Consider the following 17,305-nt stretch of genomic DNA (forward strand, 5'->3'; position numbering starts at 1 on the left):
CAAAGATCTCGTCTAATTCTGTAGCCCTGGGCAAGGGGATTATTGTTGAAATATGAGGCAAATGACCTGATGTCCTAAAGTCTTCTTAAGATCCTAGATCAACAGACCTGATGATTTCTAACTCCTAACTAGGAAAACGGAGTCCTTGAGGGGCTGAAGAAATGGCTCACCAGTTACGTATTGTTGTGCACACGGCTGCTGCAGAGGATCCAAGTTTGGTCCCCAGCCCTCACATCAGACACCTTACCTGTAACCCCAGATCAGGTGACATGATGCCCCGTCTGTCCTCCAATGGTACCAGTAAGCATGTGCACATATCCCAGCATAGACACGCACAAGTATACAAGTACAAATAGTTTAAAAATAGAACAAGACTGGGCGTGTTTGTGCACACCTGTGATCCCAGCGGAAGCAAGTGTATCTCTCTGAGTTCAAGGGCAGTCTGGTCTGCAGAGCAAGTTTCAGGACTGCCAATACTACATAAGAGAGACACCCTACCTCAAAACATAAAGTAAAATAAATTTAAATTAAACAAGTCACTTTTTGAAAAGAAATTAATCAATCCCGAGAATGCTTATTTTTAGCAATCCTTCAAAATGAGGTTTTGGTCTGTTATATGTGAAAAGGCTAAAAGTAATTATTAAAAGAAACAAAAGTGGGGCTGGGGATTTAGCTCAGTGGTAGAGCGCTTACCTAGGAAGCACAAGGCCCTGGGTTCGGTCCCCAGCTCCAAAAAAAAGAACCAAAAAAAAAAAAGTAATTAGAGCTAGATGAGCCCTAAAGAAGCCCGCTTGCTTATGAGTATTCTGTTCCCAGAGAGAATATTGTGAAAGAATTAATTTTAAGTAGGAATAAAGGGTAAAAGAGTTTACAAGGTCAATGTTACAATAATATGAAATTGAGCTCACAGAGGATGGCTCAAAAATCAGAGCTCCTAATTCACAGTAATCTGATCTGGGAGGCTGCGACCCACACCCCACCACTACCATGCACATACTCAGTATGTATTTAAGAACTGTCATTAAATCTAAAGATGAAGCAAACGAAAAACTGAAACAGTAATAGATGGAGGAAGTAGCTGAAAGGAGAGCAAGGCACCTCTGTAATGCAGAATGATCTCATATGTGAATGTGAATCGCATGCCAAATGTTCAAAGTCAGAGCTGAAAACACTCTCAGAGCAGTAAGGCGAGCCTTCACCGAGACAGTAAGACTTCTATACTCTAACTACTTCGCCATTCTGACTGTATCTCAAAAGATGAGTATGCACAGTGGTACATTTTTAAAGTGCTTCATGTTTTCCCTATAAAGAGAAATTTGGATGTTTTATGGGTTAAAATACATTTTAAACCTTATTCTGAAACTGAAGCTGAGAACATGGTGCAAAGAAGTTAATCCCCAGCGCCACCACCTCCCAAAAAAAATTGAGATTGTGTGCCCACTCCTAAAATAAATCTTAGAGAAATGAATAAAACTATTTGAACTTTGTACAAAAATGAAGAGTGAAGTGAACTAAGAGTCGTGTTCAAGTGAAAAAGACTTTTTTTTTTTACAACTGCCAATTTTTAAAGAAAATATAGACAATGGAAAGGTGTGACTTTTAAAAACTTAAACAGTATCTGGCCGCAGAAAAATTACTAAAAATCACAAAACCAGAACATTAGGTTTTGATCAATAAACAATGCCAGACGATAACCAACTAGGAGCAATAAGAAGAAAACATGTGCAAGGCAGGTCCAACAGATAAAGACAGAAATGAGCACAAGTGCACTGGGCAAAAAGCTTTTACAAATCTGCAGGAAAATGCTGGTACTGGTCCAACACTAATGGACAAGACTAATTAGCACATAAATCCAAAACAGTCAGGCTTCCTCATCAAGCTTTATCTCCTGGCAAAACCACTAGGGCAAGAATATACCTTACTTCAGAATCGTTATCTCAGTGAAATACAACAGCAGTATCTGATAAGAGAACTCCATTTTTTAAAAAGTACATCCAATACAATTTCACATTAAGCCAGGCATCATGCTATGGGAAGTGCAGGCTGGAAAATTAGGAGCTCGATGCCATTTTCAGGTATATGAGGCCATTATGAACTACATGAGACCAGACAAAGCTACAGCAGACCAGCCTAAGCTACAGGAGACTTTGTCTTAACCTGCTCCCTAACAAAGAAAAAATATATAAATCAACAGTTTTCAAGATTCACAATGGGGAATTAATGAAATTAGCAGACTTCAGCCTTAGACTGCCCTGGTTTGACCCTTACTCTGATGAAGAGAAAGTGTTTGCGTATGTCCCTCAAGAAATTAAGCACATGCTTTGCCATTATGATAAGCCCCACTCCAAAAGCTTCTCATTTTTAAAACTATACATATCACATATATCACCAATATTTATTACACTTCACCAACAGCACAAGCAGAAAGAGCATGAACTCTAACACACTGTAAATACGAGGGGAAACTGTAGTTCAGTAACACATTTAAAAAGCCAAGAAGTGCTTCAGGAGTTTTTTAAAAACATGAAATTCTATCCCTAGAGATATTTTAGGTAATGTATTAGTTTATTTTCCTGATGCTTAGAATAAAATGCCCAGACTAAAGAAACTTAAGGAGGTTCTGGGAACACCAAGAAAAAGAACAGATTTTAAGAGCCAGAGGACCAGGCAGCCTGCTGTCAGATTACACCTCCTAGAAATGACCAGAGAGCTAACCACACACAGTACCACAACACGGCTGCCTAACCACGACCAAACAGTGGCGACACTAGCTGACATGCTAAAGTGTAAGGGAGAAAATCACAGGGCCCACACCTAGACAAAGAATGGCAAAGACTGCAGAGACAGAGAGAATTAAGTCTTCCCCGAGGATGAGGCCTCTGATTAGCTATATAATTAGTATATATATATGTGTGTGTATATATATATATATATATATATATATATATATATATATATATATATATATATACTGTAGCTGTCTTCAGACCCACCAGAAGAGGGCATCCGATCTCATTACAGATGGTCGTGAGCCACCATGTGGTTACTGGGATTTGAACTCAGGACCTTTGGAAGAGCAGTCAGTGCTCTTAACCACTGAGCCATCTCTCCAGCCCAAGCATGAGGGTCTTATTCAGGTCCCCAGCACGAGTGTAAAAAGTCCTGTCCCTGCACCATAGACCTGCAACCTTTCAGGAGGTAGAAGGGATAGAGCTAGGCAGATCCTTGGAGCTCACTGGTCAGCTGTAACTCCAGATAACGGGATCTGGTTGCCTTCTTCTGACTTCTGTGGCTACTGCATGCATATGCTGCCCTTACATGCAGGCAAAATACTCGTACACATAAAAAGAAATAAATAAAAATTTAAATAGATTTCTTTTAAAAGTAAGGTGGGGAGGCTAGAGATATGCCCAGCTGGCTCGGCAGTTCAGAGCATGAACTACTCTCCCAGAGGACCAGACAGCAATTCGAAGCACCCATATCAGGGTCACCCGTAACTCCAGCTTCAGGAGATCCAACTTCTTTTTCTGGCCTCAGTGAGCACTTTCAGTCACATGCTTAACTGCACACACACACACACACACACACACACACACACACACACAATTTAAAAAGAAAATTTTAAAAGCTAAAATTAAATTTAAAAAAACATAAGGGGAGGATGAATCCAGGAAGACACCTAGATAGATGTCAACCTCTGGCTTCCACATGCACCTATGCCTTTACACGAATGTGTACACACACATACCACATGCACCAAAAAAAAAAACTGATTAATTAAAATGGAAAATTTGAAGCATCTAAAATTAATTAGTTTAAAGTCATACAGATAAATAATAGAAGAACCGGGATAAAAAATACAGATCGGGGTTGGGGATTTAGCTCAGTGGTAGAGCGCTTGCTAGGCAAGGCCCTGGGTTCGGTCCCCAGCTCCGAAAAAAAGAAAAGAAAAAAAAAATACAGATCATCTAGAATCTGTGTTCTTAGGGGCCACATTATACAGCCTCTCAGCGGAACAGAATAAAGGTACTATTCACCTATACAATAAATCATTAAATATATATTAAATTATGTTCATGGATTCTAGAACCTATTGACTCTTAGGATACAAGCTCTTGGTGGCATCAAGAGCCTTGGGTAAGATGAATAAGGGACGGAATTAGTGTCTACTACATTCTTCGTCACATTTCCCACCATGGATGCCTTGAAGCTAAGAATCCAGACTTACCGGGGAAAAATAAAGAAACCAGTAGAGTTCTGTCAGCTGTATGATCAGAAAGTTAGGTGACCCCCACCCCCAACCCACAGCCATTTACTCCTCAAGACATCTGTGGAGAAATAAGTACAGTGTAGACTGTAATCCCAGATACTCTAGACTTCTGGGCTGGAGAATCTTTTGATCCAAGAGATCAAACAGCAGCCACACAGCAATATATTTTTAAGTAGTGATAAAGTATTAAATATGCTGTTTATGCCCAATGTAGCTCACAGACCACCAGAATTCTAATGTTAAGAATTCCTGGTTTAGGACCAACAAGATTAGGTAAAGCATTTTGCCAAGAAACCCTGGTGACCTGATGACCTGCTGACCCACATGGTGGAAGTAAAAACCTGAACCCTTCAGGTTGTTCTCTGACCTCTAGGGCATAGTGTGGCGCCTACAGAGAGAGACAAGCACGTACGTGAACATGATATAATTTTTAAAGGAACAAATTTCCTGAAGTGAAGAAGAAACAGGGGAAGGAGAATTTGAGGAGCCAGAATGGAAGAATGGGTGGGAGGAATGGACTGGTCAAGTCGAGCAAGCAAGAAACTAATCTGTCTGGGCTCCAGCTAGGGAAAAAGCTTGGACTAGCTATTCTACGGCGAGTTTTCAGTACCAGTTTGTAACGGGATTCTTAGGTTGGGTCCTACTCTTTCATCTATCCTCAGTTCCACAACAGGTCACCTGGGTGCAGTAACTGAGGGTCCTCAAAGAGGGTGGTACTCACCCGCCTTCTGTCCACCCGCTGCTCTCTGTCCCTCCCAAGGATGGCGCTTCTGTCACTGGAGGCCTTCCGTCTCCTCTCTCAGGGGACTCAGGCCCCTCCCAACTGCTGGAAGACGAAAAGGACACCGCCGGTGCCCTCTGTGCCCGAGGAGCCTTCTTTATTTGAAGATGGAATTTTCTCACTCCTCCCGGTATTACGCTTGGGTTTTCTCCTCAGAGGCCAAAGCCACACGGTGTCCAGCATGGCGGTCAGCACAGAACGACACCGCCTCTCATAGAGCCCTCACGTAGAAGGGCTGCTACCCTCAGGGGCTTCGGCCACATTGGCTGTCAAGCCTGCGGACTCTAGTCACAGAAGGTCAGGGCATAGGCCGAGCACATGGTTCCAGAACCGCGTTGAGCAGCGGACGACGAAGACCTGTGAGGAAACTCCCGACTTGCCTTGCGGTTCCGGAAGACCAACTTCCGGGATGTGGGGCGGTTCCGCCAGCGGCTGGCTGAACCCGCGTTGCCTTTCGGCCATTTCCAGGACAGTATGTCTCTACACTCGGGACTGACTGGCCGGAACCCCAGCCAAAATACTGGTTCATCAGCGAAGGGCCACAGAGGGGAACGCTAGGAGCAAAGCAGCCCCGGATTCAACCTGTGCTGGGGCCCTGCCTCCTTTCTAGTATAAGGATGAACTCTGGTGGTAAATCAGGGCTTTGCACAGACCCCATGAGAGAGTCAAACAGGAAGATACAAGATTCCCTGCCAGACCCCCAAATTCACTTCCTGACTAGAGTAGAAGACCATAGTCAGAAGTCTTTGTTCATACAGCAAATGTATTCTCAGTGCCTAGTGTTGAAGATGTGAGGATGGGTCCCGGAAGGGCCAGAATCCAAAGCCTTGTTAGGAAAGTCGCTAACTAAACTGGCATTTATAATTCAGATGTGCCCTAATGACAACGGGGTTGTATCTGTGTGACTGAAAATACTGTAGACTAAAATGATTTAATACACTTAATCTGCAGAATGTCGGTTTAGCAACTCTGGGCAGCCATAGTGGATGTGAATGAGCAGCAGAGAGAGAATCATACTGTGGCCTCTATCAAGAAATTCAACTCAGGGGGGTTAGGGATTTAGCTCAGTGGTAGAGCGCTTGCCTAGCAAGCGCAAGGCCCTGGATTCAGTCCCCAGCTCCGAAAAAAAGAAAAAAGAAATTAATTAATTAATTAATTAATTCAACTCAGGGGTACCTGAAGTCCATCTGGAAGAGTACACCTCAGAGCCTTTGGTGGCCTCTCGGTTGCACGTGCGTCCTTGATTTCCTCCACAGAAAAAAAGTTTCAGAGGGGGTGAGGATGTGATTTGAAATATCCCCTATAGTTTCAAGTATTTGATTACCTAGTACCCAGGGTGGTGACACTTTTGGGGGTAGGAAGGCTTTTAGGTTTCAAAGCTCTGCACCATTCCCCAATTTCCTCTCTTTAGTTTATGCTTGTGGTTCAAGATGTGAGCCTTCAGCTTCCTGCCCCTGCTGACTGACATGCCTGTACTCCATTCTAACCTTACGGAATCATAAGCCCAAAGTAAATGTTTCTCTATAAGCTGCCTTGGTTGTGGTGTTTTATCACGGCAATAAACAGAGTAACTTATACACAGAGTGAGACAAAGTATTGGCTAAGCATTTGGCAGTTGAAGAAAGTCGAGATGAGGCGTAGGCGGGAGAGGAAAGCCCTGAAATGACTCAGTTGCAGCTAGATCCATGACTTGGGACTTTGAAGCTACCTAATCCGCCACTAATTTGGGATATTATAAAGTGTTGCTGGTAGATTCCTTTGTCATATCAACAAAATTCTGTTCTTGATGAGGAAACATTTAAGGTTCACCATGTTAGCTTACAAATTCAGGCAGGGGGGCTAGTGGAAATAAAACTGCTCAGAGGAATACTTAACATATACATAGATTACAAGGATGCTTGTGACGTAGTTCATGTGGACTTAAGACATAGTCCATTACCCATTTTCAGCCTTGTTTAAGATGTTTCTCAGAAAAGGGAATTCAGCACTTTCACAGATGGTCTGCCTAGTTATGTCAAAATTCCTATGTGTCTGCCAAAAATTTTTAAAAAAAGGAAAGAAAAGAAAATCAGAACCTTTTAATCTCCCCTCTATTTCCTAGTTAGCTGTTCTGTCACAATGCCATGTATTGTGAGCCCATTAAAAATAAAAATTAACAATAAAATAGCCAAACACGATGGCTGTACTTCTCTGATCCCAGCACTTGGCAAATTGAAGCAGGAGGATAACAAGTTCAAGATCTGCATGAGAAACATAGCAAGACCCTTCTAAAAAGAATCAGTCTAATGAATATGTGTATCACTTTTCACTGCCACAAAGTCAAAACAGCATAAACGAAACTGTCATGAGGTGCAAATATCTATATAGTGAATGCTGGATGCCAGGAGACGGGGATGTGTCATAACATAAGGCACAAGATTTCAACTCAATATGAGGAAAATAACTGGAAGCATCTTGAAGAAGGTTCTAAGATGAAATCTGAAGGATAATATGAAAGTGCTTTTCTTTTGAAAGATTGCTTTTGTAACATGAGTTTCATGGATAAGGACTAGAAACCAATTGCCATGTTTAGAGAGAAATGAAATTTAGCTTATTCATCACACTTTCAAAACAAATGGAGTATTTTTTAAAAGAAAAATCAAGTAGAATAAAGTCCTAGAAAACTGTCCATTGTCAATAAACAAGCTTAAGGGGGTGATTTTTTAAGCAAAGGGAGAAAAATGGGAGGGGGTGTGGGGGTCCACGCAGAGGCAGTGATATGTGGCAAAACTTAAGACACGAGAACATGCAACCAATAGAAGAAACTGGAAAATGTGTTCAAGATGGCTGACTCCTGAGGCAATGGAGGCAAAGAAGATTACTAATGCATGCCTTTGATCCCAGCACTGGGGAGGCAGAGACAGGTGCATCTCTATAAGTTGGAGTCTAGCCTGGTCTACTGACTAGTTCCAGGACAGCCAGAGCTACCCAGAGAAACCCTGTCTCAGGGCAGGAGGAGATTATTGGCTCTGTGACTAAAGAAATGCCTCAGTGGATAGGAGAATTGACTGCTCTTTCAGAGGATTGGGATTCAGTTCCCAAGAGCATACATAGTTGCCTTATAATTCCAGCTCCAGAGGATCTAAAGTATCCTTCTGACTTCCATGGGCACTGCACCCTGCTGGTACACATACATGCACGTAGGCAAAACACTCGTGCACATAAAATAATAATGCATTTTTTAAAAATAATATTGGCTCTGAATGTAGCTTATTCTCAGATCAAATCTGAGCTCTGCCACTTGCTAACACACAGAAATGAGGCAGAAGGTTAGAGAAAGTGACTTGGGAAGGACTTCGGTGGGCCCTGCTAAGTAGCTCACATTTCATTCTATGAGCACTAGAAAACCACTGGAAGGTCCAAAACAGGACAGTGAGTTTCAAATATTGCTCTGAAAAGTGTCAAAAAATAATAATGGAGAACAGAAACAACAAAACAGGACCAGATACAGGCAAATTAAGTTTAAAGAAAGCAAGGCCACAATAGTGGGCTAACAAAATTCCTTATAAATATGTTTTCATTCCTGCTAATCAAAAGGAAAATGTTGTTAGTGATAACACTCACCTACACAAATAATGGTGGTTTGTCCAAATAATTCCAGTACATCACCAAGTCTTTCCTGCTGAAATCCTTTCCGTTTTGACAGGGTATTTACAAACCCGTTCTGCCCGGCAGCAGATAACATGCAAACTAAAGTGCTATGTTCCTTCATGGAAATGCCTTTCTGTGGTCGAACGCAGGGTTGTCCTTGGATCCCATACCCTTGCTTCCACAGATAATAGACAGAGAGTCACTTGACTTTTCAACTTAAAAAGGCACTGGAAAGATCGAGGGTGTGACTCAGTGGCACACGTGTAGCACTCACAAGATGTGGGTTTCAATTCCCAGAAAAAAAATATTTTAAGGCTCAATTTTGGAAACACTGTAGCTGTTTTTTCCTAGTTAAGCAAGTATTTCTCAGATCTCACTCCAAAACAGTTATGAGATTCTGTTTCGACCTCTGATAAATAAACTCATTCAAGGTGCCTGCCACCTACCCCTTCACTCCAGCCCAATTTTCCTTTTCCTACTAAACCAGGAAGTACAACTCTTACTTTACGTGCCTCTTCCAAGACTGTATCACACAAAGCACAACTCTTTTTTTTTTTTTTTTTGGTTCTTTTTTTTTCGGAGCTGGGGACCGAACCCAGGACCTTGCGCTTCCTAGGCAAGCGCTCTACCACTGAGCTAAATCCCCAACCCCAAAGCACAACTCTTATCCCTTCACATGGTCTACATCTGTTTTGACCCCGGTTGCTCTCTCCTCAACTAGTCTTCCTACATTTTCTTATTTTCCACAATGGGGGTGACTGGTGACTTTTCAAGTATGGAGAATTCTTTGCCAGAATTCTTCTCTGGGGGGAAAGATAGCATGTAACTATGCACGTAATTTAGCTTCAGATCCTGGGCAACTCGTGTTATCTAGATGTAATCCTAGCTCTGCCTCCTGTTTCCTATGTGTCATGGGCTCATTCTAATGGAGCTAATGAGAGAGCACTACTGCATAAGATCTCTGTGAGTAATAAATGGGTTGATTTTTGAAAAACAGTGAATAATGTCAGGAATATTCTCAGAACACAGTATTAACTAATATCACATGCAACGCCCTGGAATCAAGAAGGGATGAGACGCAAGGCCCTGGGTTCGATCCCCAGCTCCGAAAAAAAGAACCAAAAAAAAAAAAAAAAAAAAAAAAAAAAAAGAAGGGATGAGACAAGAAAGGTCTTTTTTCAAGCCATCCAGAGACTGCCCCACCTAGGGATCCAGCCCATCTGTGGACACCAAAGCCAGACACTATTGCTGATATCAAGAAGCACTTGCTGACAGGAGCCTGGTATGACTGTTCCCTGAGAGGCACTACCAGCACCTGATCAAATCAATGCAGATTCAGATACTCACAGCCAACCATCAGACTGAGTCCAGGACCCCAATGGAAGAGCTAGAGAAAGGACTGAAGGAGCTGAAGGGGATTGAAACTCTATAGGAAGAACAACAATATCAACTAACTGGACCACCCAGAGCTCGCAGGGACTAAACCACAAACCAAAGAGCACACATGGAGGGACTCATGGCTCCAGCTGTATATGTACCAGAGAATGGCATCAATGGAGGAAAGCCCTTGGTCCTGTGGAGGCTCGATGCCCCAGCATAGGGAAATGCTAGGGTGGTGAGGAAAGAGTGAGTGGATGGGTGGGGGAGCACCCTCATAGAAGCAAGGGGGAGAGGGAAGGGAAATAGGGGATTGATTTGTGAAGGGGAAACCAGGAAGGGGGATAGCATTTGAAATGTAAATAAATAAAATAACCAATAAAAAGGGGGAAAGAAGCTGGTCTAGGAGCATGGGGGTTCTAGAAGCAGTTAAGAAGGCAGGTATGGGGGCTGGGGATTTAGCTCAGTGGTAGAGCGCTTGCCTAGGAAGTGCAAGGCCCTGGGTTCGATCCCCAGCTCCGAAAAAAAGAACCAAAAAAAAAAAAAAAAGAAGGCAAGTATGGCAAAAGATTGGAGACCTGATGGGTGGAGTGGTAGTCACCAAAGTTGAGATCCAGGTAAAGGCCACATTCAGCAAAGCTTTCTGGGTCCCTGAAACATGGATGACTTTATTTTAAGTGCTGTAGGAAGCTACTGAAGTTTTAAAGCAGGTAAGTAATATCAATCCTATCAAATCTATGTTTTAAGAAACCTTCTGGATGTCTAACCTAGCCAAAGGGCAAAGGTTCCCTGCTAATAGAATTTTAGCCTCAGAACTTTCAGGTCCCAAAAAGCCATCTCCAAAGTTCCTCCCTGGTTCAACAATCCACAGCTCTGTGCTAAATTTAAAATGAAGAGACTTGGGTTTTCAACCACTCATGCTACACACAGAGCTACAACCCTTTATCCCGCTGCACCATTGAATTGGAATGGGTGAGTCATGCCTAATAAACGCTATTAATTGTTCTTGCTTCTTGCCTCCAAATTCCCAAATGCTAATCGACAGGTTTCTCCTAATGAAGTGTCCAAAACCAAACACAGCATCCCAGGTGCCACCTGTCATCACGGCCAGCGGAAAGAGCCATTATTCCCCTGCTTTATGACAAGAGGCCAGTGTCATAATTTTCTCACGATATCACACAGCAAGCATGTATATGACCTGCTGTTCAGCAGCACCCTGGGGTCTCTGCAACCACTACTATTTTGCAGATGTTGCCCTCCCTGTAAAAGTTTTTCCTTCCAATTACTTTCCCCCAAGTACCTGTCCTTGACTTTGTTCCAAGTTGAGTGTCATTCCCTCTGCCATATTCCTAATGTTTTACATTTCTTTGGCTTTGCCCGAGGTTCTGCAACATGTCTTCTTTTAAAGTCATCTGAGAATTTCATTAGCATATTTGTGAACAGGATGTGGCTAGAAAAGAATCATTGGGGGAATCTTTCTCCTGTTTACTTATTAGCTAGGTACCGTACCTAGAAATCACGAATAAGAATAAAGAATTGATCCTGAGAGACACAGCCAGAATACAGCAAATACAGAGGTGAATGCCAGCAGCAAACCACTGAACTGAGAACAGGACCCCCGTTGAAGGAATCAGAGAAAGAACTGGAAGAGCTTGAAGGGGCTCGAGACCCCTTATGAACAACAATGCCAAGCAACTAGAGCTTCCAGGGACTAAGCCACTAACCAAAGACTATACATGGACTGACCCTGGACTCTGACCTCATAGGTAACAATGAATAGCCTAGTAAGAGCACCAGTGGAAGGGGAAGCCCTTGGTCCTGCTAAGACTGAACCCCCAGTGAACGTGATTGTTGGGGGGAGGGCAGCAAGGGGGGAGGATGGGGAGGGGAACACCCATAAAGAAGGGGAGGGGGAGGGATTAGGGGGATGTTTGCCCGGAAACCGGGAAAGGGAATAACATTCGAAATGTAAATAAGAAATACTCAAGTTAATAAAAAAAAAAAGAAAAAAGAAAAAAAAAGAAAGCCTGGTGCTGTTTAACATCCAATTGGTCATCAAAACAAACAAACAAACAAAAAAAAAGAATAAAGAATTGATAAAAAAAAAAGAAGAGGAAAAGTGAGGGAGAGGGGGAAGAAGTAGGGAGGGAACACTAAAAATCTAAAAATGTCTAAGGACATTTTAAGTACAGCATGTAAAACTATATATGTAAATGAACAAATTACAGTAGATAGTATGGTTCTGACACAGTGTAAAATGTTGTGTGTAGTGGATAAATCTTGATGAGCTGAGTATTTAATCACTCTGTAGCTGCGCTTGCCAACATCTAAAGATTTTTCTGAAAAAAAACTAAGCGAGTTACTTCATATCTAATGCATAGTAAGCCTTCTGTCAAAGTAGTCGGATGGTTCCATACCATATCCCCAACTATGGTGGTTTGAATATGCTTGGCACATGGGAAGTGGCACCGTTAGGAGGTTTGGCTTTGTTGGAACACATGCGTGTGGTCTTGTTGGGGAAAGTGTGTCCCGTGGGGGTAAGCTTTGAGAGCCTCCTCCTGGCTGCTTGTGGAAGACAGACTCCTTCAGGCCGCCTTTGGATCGAGATGTAGAACTCTTGGCTCCTCCAGCACTATGTCTGCCTGCATGATGCCATGTTTTCCACCATGATGAGAATGGCCTGAACCTCTGAAACTGTAAGCCTGCCCCAACTGAATTCTTTGCCTTTGTAAGAGTTGCCTTGGTCATGGTGCCTCTCCACGGCAATAAAACCCAAAGTAAGATGCTAACTTTAATTTTTTTATTTGCATGTATTCATTCCCTCCTGCCCATGTGTGTGTGTGCTTCTCTCTGTGTGTATGCACACGTGCATTCCAGCAACAACTTGCATGTGAGGTGAGATCAGAGGACAGCAATCAGGAGTCAAGTCTCTCCTCCCACCACTTGTTGGTTCCAGCGACTGAACTCCTCCCACTTTCAGACTTGACAGCAAGCACCCTCCTGCTGAGTCATCCTGCTAGCCCTATCTTCCTAACTTTTAAATAGTAAACTCTGCATCAGGGACAGACAGTTAAAAGTACGCTACCATCAAGAAAACAAGCAACAAATGGTGTTGATGTTACTTGGCCAGCAGTGGGAGACCTGGGGGGCTCATCCCTAGTAGAAATCTAGATATTTAATCAAAGGAACATAAGTCAGCATATCACAGAAATGCCTGAAAATGCCCATTTTTGCGTCTCTGTTCACAATAGCCAAGATATAGATCAGCCTAGTTGACCACTAGTTGATGAATGGGTAAACAAAGTGCGGTATATACACAATGGAGTATTATTTGCCCACAGAGGAAAAGAAGATAGTTTTCTAATACAATGCATGTGACTGGAAATCCTCACATGAAACAAAGTAGGCACAGGAAGATAAATACTCTATTTTCCTCCTATGTGGAATCTGGATTTAAATACACATATTATATGCATATGTGTCATGAGAGGAGGAAGGGAACTATTTGGGGTCAAGAAGATCCAGAGAGGGAAAGGAAAGAGGTGTCCAGAGACGTTAAAGGAAGGGGAAATTTGAGCAGTGCACAATACTAAACATGCTTGAGAGCATAAAAATCAAAATCCATCATCTGTATGCTGATATTTCTTAAAAGATTTATTTATTTTATGTATATGAATACACTGAGCTGTCTTCAGACACACCAGAAGAGGGCATCAGAGATGGCTGTGAGCCACCATGTGGTTGCTGGGAATTGAACTCAGGACCTCTGGAAGAACAGTCAGTGCTCTTAACCACTGAGCCATCTCTCCAGCCCTGTATGCTGATTTTAAAAAATAGCAAAGAAGGTGGCCTGGGAAGATGGCTCGGTGATTAAGAGCATGTACTTCTCTAGCAGAGGACTGGGGTTCGGTTCCCAACACCTGTCTCGGGTGCCTCATAACCACTAGTAAGTCCAGTTCCAGGGAATCCTACATACTCCTGTCTCCACAGGCACTCGCGCTGAAGTGCACAGTCTCCCCACACAGAAACACACGTGTATCCACACAATTAAAAATAAATATAAAAACCAATAAACTATAGGCTTTGGAGGGCTAGCAAGATGGCTTAACAGGTATAGTCTGACAATCTGGAACTAATCTGAGGATCCCTCACACTGAAAGGTGTCCTCTAACCTCCATATAAGCACCATGGCATACACAGCCACACATATATGAACACACAAAAATAGATAGATGTAAATACATCTCATTGTAGGCACAATGCAGATTCATTAATGGTGTAATTCACAGAATCACCCAACCAAATAGTTTTCTCGACCGTTATAAAGGTTGTAAGGATAAAGGGCGTGGTGCAGAGAATACATGTTAACAGATTGTCATTGGGGACATCACTAATACAGTTTCACAGCTGTAAAAGTACTATTAAAAGACATGGGAGACAGAAGGCAATATTTTCCTCGTTCTCCAAATTTATAAACTCCTGTTTCATTATATCTCATTTCGAGACATCATTTTCTAGACTCTTCTCCACAGTTTGAAGATACATCGCTCCATGTACTTTGACTATCTCCCTAATTCAGTAAGTGAGCGGTTTCCCTTCGTGCCTGTCTTCCTAGCAGAATCTAAGGTCCAGTGTGGCAAAGATGGTGCCGATGTAGAGCCCAGGACCTGGCACTTCGTGGGTTAACACATTTTTTGCAAGCAAAATGAGCAAGTGATGGCAGAAGCCAAAGAAAGCTTCCTAGTAAGTGTATTCTGAAACAGTGCGTGGATGGCATTGGATGGAGGTCAGTATTACATCCTCCCTCTCTCTAGGAAGTGGGGAATTACTACCTTACAAATGAGAAGGAGAGAGGACATTTGGTTTCTGGGAGCTATTTTTGTAGGCTCCTCCTTAGGACAATCAGGATTGCTGAACCTGCCCCCCCAAGGATCCCTGCCATTACAGCAGAGCTCAGGAAACCCAGTACTTTTCCAGGACCTCGCGTCAGCTAAAGGAAAAGTACTCGGTCTCTCTGATTATCTTCAACTGGGGGGTCATTAGCCCTTCCGTGCTGACTCACGAGGGGGCGGAGAGCTGAAAACTCATTTCACAGATGAGGAACTAGCCTCAGAAAACTAATTGATTTTCTAAGCCGAACACTTGTTTATAGATCTGATGAGACGTAGAACATGCTCACCCTTATCCCTCCCCCTCCCTCTTCCCCTCCTCTTCCCTCTCCCCCTCCCTCTCCTCCTCTCCTTCTCCCTTTCCCTATCCCTCTCCCTCTCTTCTCATTGTAAACTGACTTTTATGAGGGGCTACAATGTAGCTTGGCAGAAAAACTCACACTTTGTGTGCCTGAGGCATTGGTGGGGTACTTGAGAGCAGACAAGAGAGTGGATAAGAGCGAATGTGATTATTTTTGCAAGAATTTTCTGTTACATCAGAGAAAAAGATCTCAATGTGTTGAGCGGCAGAAAACAGTAGACTTTTGTAAATAACTAGAAAATATAAATATGCCATGAACCTGAGTGTGTGAGCGTTCCTTATCTACGTAGAATTCTTTTTAAAGAATATGCCTGAAGGTTACGCATTTATCTCTGGTTGTTCTACAAGTTATTTTATTCATGCTCTTCTGTGTTAAAACTTTATTATCGTGAGCACAGGATCCTCTTTTATCAGAAATCTAGGTTTTAAATTCCTAGTTTAATATTTCTGGAAGAATTCATTTTGTTTGCTGCTCCATTCTTCATGGTGGAAAGAACATGAACACTGAGTTCCCAAAATGACTTGCTGGCCGCTCACCCTAACCTGTAAAACGATGTAATTATTTTTGTTCCATAGGGATCTCATGGGCATCTACAGATGGATAAAGGTGGTAGGTGATACTCTCCGGCTTAATAAAGGTGCAAGAACCCTTATCACAAACTAGTGTCTCCCTGTTAGAGGGTTCGGTTGAGGAGGAAAGAAATTTGCCAGGAGGGACATGAGAGATCTTAGTGAGGATGTATAACTTTGGGTCCACATAGAGAGAAAAGCTTGAAAACTTGAAACTAGCACACACACACACACACACACACACACACTCACACATGCACACACAAACACACACACTCACACATGCACACACAAACACACACTCACACATGCACACACAAACACACACACATGCACACACAAACACACACACTCACACATGCACACGCAAACAAACACACTCACACATGCACACACAAACACATTCACACACACTCACACATGCACACACAAACACATTCACACACACACATGCACACACAAACACATTCACACACACTCACACATACACACACATACACACACTCACAACACACACATGCATGCACAATGGAAATAGAAGAGTTTATGCATTTGAAGAATTGTGAAAATATTTTGTTTTATATTTCCTTTTAATACTATTTTAATTTATTCTTTATTTTTTAACCTTTTATAAACTTATTTTGTAACTTCAAATATGTGGACTATACATATACCCCCCTCTTCTTCCACCAACCTCACCCCATGAGATCCCCACCCCCAGCCTGCTCCCTCTCAAATTCATAGCCTCTTTTTCTTTAGTTATTATTGTTAATAACTATAGTGTTATTGTATTATTAACATAATAATTATATTATTAATAACAAATAAATATATAAGTACAACTTGCTGAGTTTATTTAATATTGCTCATATGTATATGCGTTTAGAGCTAATGGGTAGGGACTGGATAATTGATCAGGGGGCTCATTCTCCTCTCAACAGACATTGATTTTTCTGTTGCTCTTCATCTAAGGGTAGGGCCCTGTGAGACTTCCCCAATGCACACGGTCCTTTTTCATTTAGGTCAGGTTTCATTTAGGCAACCATACTGCTGAGATGTGATGGGTGGGATGCGGCTTCCCTGTCATACACAGAAAAACACTAACTGGCAGCCGGCATCTTGGTCCTTTGCCTCTTACAATCTTTCCTTCCCCTCTTCAGTAATGTTCCTTTAGCCTTAGTTAGTTGTATTATAGATGGGCCCCCATGCATTCTGACCTTTGTTTACAACTTTTATAAAACTAAAAAAAAAATATGAATATTCCTAATAATAAAATCTGTTATCATGTGTTGAGCTCTTACCCTGTACCAAGTACATTGTCCCTTGTAGTCTTCGTGAGTGGAAAAAAAATGAGATTATATCTGGGTGATTTTATGACAGTCACATGATTAATGGGTAGTGGAGCCCAAGAAAAGGCTGGAGAGGTG

General features: G+C 42.3%; 1 protein-coding gene across 4 annotated transcripts in view; it reads right to left on the bottom strand.

Moving 5' to 3' along the window:
- Hpse2 (heparanase 2 (inactive)) overlaps positions 1-5,412 on the bottom strand; it is a 705,780-nt gene extending 700,368 nt beyond the window's left edge. For 2 of the 4 annotated variants that reach the window (XM_087578501.1, XM_087578490.1), the window contains exon 1: positions 4,992-5,392. The gene's annotated coding sequence lies outside the window, so the exon portion shown is untranslated. Of the gene's footprint in view, positions 1-4,991 lie in introns of all 4 variants that reach the window. The other 2 variants (XM_087578476.1, XM_087578514.1) reach the window with 2 other exon arrangements.
- Between the last annotated feature and the right edge of the window lie 11,893 nt (positions 5,413-17,305).

The sequence above is a fragment of the Rattus norvegicus genome, chromosome 1, assembly GCF_021556685.1.
Source record: "Rattus norvegicus strain SHRSP/BbbUtx chromosome 1, alternate assembly SHRSP_T2T, whole genome shotgun sequence".
In the NCBI taxonomy this organism is placed as follows: Eukaryota; Metazoa; Chordata; class Mammalia; order Rodentia; family Muridae; genus Rattus; species Rattus norvegicus.